Genomic DNA, 4,540 nt, shown 5'->3' with positions numbered 1-4,540 from the left:
AAGGCGAGTGGATCACAAGATCAGGAGATCAAGACCATCCTGGCCAACATGGTAAAACCCCGTCTCTACTAAAAATACAAAAATTAGCTGCGTGTGGTGGCACACACCTGTATTCCCAGCTACTTGGGAGGCTGAAACAGGAGAATCGCTTGAACCCGGGAGGCGGAGGTTGCAGTGAGCCGAGATCGCACCACTGCACTTCCAGCCTGGCAACAGAGCGAGACTCTGTCTCCAAAAAAAAAAAAAAAGCATGCCTGACAGTCCTATTCCGGACACTGAGGCCAAGGAGATTTCTTCAGAGGGTCCTCAACAAGGACTAAATGTCTAAATTCCTGAGGAAAGAGGCACTGCTGATTGGAGATGGGCAAAGGCTACTAGGGTTTTCAAAAACGGGATGAATTACAGACCAATTGGCTTGATGTTGATGCTAAATAAATTCTACATCTACTGAGTTCTAGACTACTGAAAGTTCTAAAACATCTACTGGCGATTTTTCCCTTTTTAACTGAAACATTTGGTCCTTTGAAGTGATTCATTTAAAGTTATTTTCAGATATAATTTGGCAAAGACTCCCAGCTGTCCTCCATTTCCATTCTTCCTTTATTGCCCAGCAAATCACCTCTGAATTTTAACTGGGCACATAGCTGCTTAAAATATAGACGATTTCCCAGCAGCTGCTGTTCTTTGAAAGTGTGGCCGTTGGCCGCAGGTAAAAATGGAAAGTGTCTTCACAGGCAGAGGCCATCCACCTCTCCCCTTGTTCCTTCCCACTGGTGGAACAGAAGTGATGGCTGGAGGTGGAGCCGGTCCCGCTGGGGCACTGGGAACACAGACAGTGTTCCTTCCCTGGGGATGCCTACCTTCCAGGGAACAGAAAGGGGTCTAGCCCTGGGCTCTGCATTTTAGGAAGGGCATTGACAAACTCTACTACTTCCAGAAGCGTAATCAGGAGAAAAGAAGACCGTGAGAAAGTATTGAGTGCTATGTCTCAGACACCAGTCTAAGTACTTTACATGTATTATATAATCTTCACAGTAACCACACAAGGTAGGTACTCATTTCCCTTTTACAGATGAGGAAAAAGGTTCATTAACTTGTTCAAAGTCACACAGCCTTTGACTCGAGCTACAGAGTCCTTATTCTGAACCACTTCACCAGTGCTTCTCAAACTTTACTGCACATCAGGATCCCTGAAAATTTAAAAAAACAGGATGCTTGGGTCCCACCCTCAGATTCTGATGCAACTGTAATTCCACCTTGGTGGAGGCTATGTGGAGAAGATAGCAGGAGCCTGGGACCAGGAAGACTGCAGAGCTATCATACCAGTCCTGGACTGACTACACTCACAAGAATCAAGGGAAAATTTGTTTCAGCCACATGGTAGCCTCTATTCCTCAAGGCTAAACATAATCCTAAACTCCCATACACAGCAGAATTTTAAGATATGACAAAATGCATTTACTGAAAAGCATCTACATATTACTACTTTTTTTTTTTTTTTTTTTTTAGACGGAGTTTCGCTCTTGTCGCTCAGGCTGGATGTAGTGCAATGGTGCAATCTCAGCTCACTGCAACCTCCACCTCCCCAGTTCAGGCGATTCTCCTGCCTCAGTCTCCCGAGTAGCTGGGACTACTGGCATGCACCCACCACGCCCAACTAAATTTTGTATTTTTAGTAGAGATGGGGTTTCGCTATGTTGGCCAGGCTGGTCTCAAACTCCTGACCTCAGGTGATCTGCCTGCCTTGGCCTCCCAAAATGCCGGGATTACAAGCATGAGCCACCGCGCCCGGCCCACATATTCAAACACTCAGCCTACCTTTTTAGGTATGGTTAGGCTCTTTAAAAGTGGATAGTAGGCCAGGTGCGGTGGCTCACGCCTATAATCTCAGCACTTTGGGAGGCTGAGGCAGGTGGATCATGAGTTCAGGAGTTCAAGACCAGCATGGCCAAGATGATAAAACCCTGTCTCTACTAAAAATACAAAAATTAGCTGGGCGTGGTGGCAGGTGCCTGTAATCCCAGCTACTCGGGAGGCTGAGGCAGAGAACTGCTTGAACCCGGGAGGCAGCGGATGCAGTGAGCCAGGATCGAGCCATTGCACTCCAGCTTGGGTGACAGAGTGAGATTCTGTGTCCAAAAATAAAAAAGGGGGGGGACTAATAAAGTTAGGTCATTTATAAAATTTATAAATTATCTGCTTAAAAATGTTTTAAAGCATATTTGTGGGCCACAATCAACCCTGAGGTTATTAAAGCAGCCGTGACAGTGGACAGCCTGAGGGCTCTATTTGAGTGATGCTCTATCAAGTACCCACTGAGGCTTGTAGGGATAGTACATTTGCATTAAGATCACTTTCATCCACATGTTACTGCTTGATTTTTAAAAGGCTTTCAAGTTTATTCATAGTTCTCAGATTTTATTCATAAAATCATAGTTCTCAGATTTTATTGCTATTTTCACTTTGAGAAAAATATTTAGATTTCTGTCCTATCATGGTGGGTTCAGATACTGGTGACTTTGAAATTAAATACCTTTAGAAACATTATTTCAAGATGTTCCCACCCCCATCCCTTCATTACACAGTGTGGTACTGGGAGTGGTGTACATTCTGAAGTGTTCTAGAGAAAAATGATTCCAGATACTTACAGAAACAGAACTCAAACAATTGGTGAAAGAGATGAAGTTCAAGCAACTAGCTATTGTACTGGATGTCACTAGAGGGTAAGAAGTGTAAACCACATAAAATTTAACACAGAAAGCAAGCCTAGGCCAGGCATAGTGGCTCACACCTATAATTCCAGTGCTTTGGGAGGCCAAATTGGGAAGATTGAGGCCAGTTTTGCAACCAGCCTGGGCAACATGGTGAAAGCCCACCTATACAATAAATACAAAAATTATCCAGGTGTGGTGGCTCGTGCTGTAGTCCCAGCAGAGGTGGGAGGATCGCCTGAGCCCAGGGAATTCAAGACTGCAGTAAGCCGTGACCGCGCCACTGCAATCCAGCGTGGGTGACAGAGTGGGACTCTGAAAAAACAAAAGTCAAGCAAGCAAGCAAGCCTAGGCCAGGCACAGTGGCTTACACCTGTAATTCCAATACTTTGGGAGATCTAGGTGGGAGGATCACTTGAAGTCAGAAGTTTGAGACCAGCCTGGGCAACACAGTGAAACCCCATCTCTCCAAAAAATTAGATGGGAATGGTGGTGGTGCATGCCTGTGGGTGGTCTGAGCTACTCAGGAGGCTGATGTGGGAGTTCACTTGAGCCCAGGAGTTCAAAGCTGCAGTGAGATCTGATGGCACCACAGCACTCCAACCTGGGCACCAGTGAGACTATCTCAAAAAATAAAATTTTTTAAAAAGCAAGCTCATGGGGCATATGTTCGCAAGATCTCCTGAGGGCTGTGTCACCAGCCAAAAAATAAAAATAAATAAATAAATAATAAAAAATAAAGCAAGCTATGATCCAAGCTTCCAAACAAGGCAACTACCCCCAGGGGAAAGAATCTGGCAGTACTTATAAACATTAAGTTTTAGGGAGAAAATTTAAAAAAATTTAAAAACATAAGCTTTAAGCCATGCTGCCAGCTGTCTTTGGAGATGTTAGAGCTAGGTCTGCATCCTGGCTGTCACTTCCTGTGTGACCCTGAGCAAGAAAATTACTTAACCTCTAATGCCATCTCCTCATTTTATAGATGAGGCACTAGCTACATACTCACAGGGCTATAGAATTAGATGAAGGCATGAAGCATGGTGCCTGGCACAGTAGATGCTCAGTAATGGTGGCTATTATTGGCTAATCCCAAACTCAGCATAAGCCAACAGTATGACAAGACTTACATCAGTAGTATGCGGATCTAGGAAGACTGTTGCCTCTCTAGCCTATTTGTCTCCCTTTGATCACATTCAACATTTAACACTTGTTCAGGTACACTTGCACATGTACACATAACACTTGCTCACCCCTAGAGGTTTCAATGGTCTGGGGTGGGGCCAGGCTTTGGGAGTTTGCAAAGCTTCCCAAGTGCAGCCAAGCTTGAAGACCACTGCTCTACATTCTATTACATGAAGCACAGGTGAAGTTACAAAAGGCAGACTACTGTTCTAGATGAAAAGTGGCCAAAGAAGGCCGGGTGAAGTGGCTCACGCCTGTAATCCCAGCAGTTTGGGAGGCCGAGACGGGTGGATCACTTGAGGTCAGGTGTTTGAGACCAGCCTGGCTAACGCGGTGAAACCCCATCTCTACTAAAAACAAAAATTAGTTGGGTGTGGTGGTGCACGCCTGTAATCCCAGCTACTCGGGAGGCTGAGGCAGAAGAATTGCTTGAACCCAGGAGGCGGAGGTTGCAGTGAGCTGAGATCACGTCAATGCACTCCAGCCTGGGTGAGAGAGCAACAACAACAACAAAAAAAAAGTGGCCAAAGAGACAAATGCAACACGTGATAATTAATCTTGGGTTGGGGAGGCTATAAAGGTCATTTTGGAAATTTTAATATGAACTGCATTATTAGATATTGTGGCATTGTTATTTATCTTGTGTG

This window comes from Hylobates moloch, unplaced genomic scaffold (genome assembly GCF_009828535.3).
Source record: "Hylobates moloch isolate HMO894 unplaced genomic scaffold, HMol_V3 SCAFFOLD_15, whole genome shotgun sequence".
Lineage (NCBI taxonomy): Eukaryota > Metazoa > Chordata > Mammalia > Primates > Hylobatidae > Hylobates > Hylobates moloch.
The sequence above is the reverse complement of the archived record's forward strand: the minus strand, read 5'-3'. Positions refer to the sequence as shown.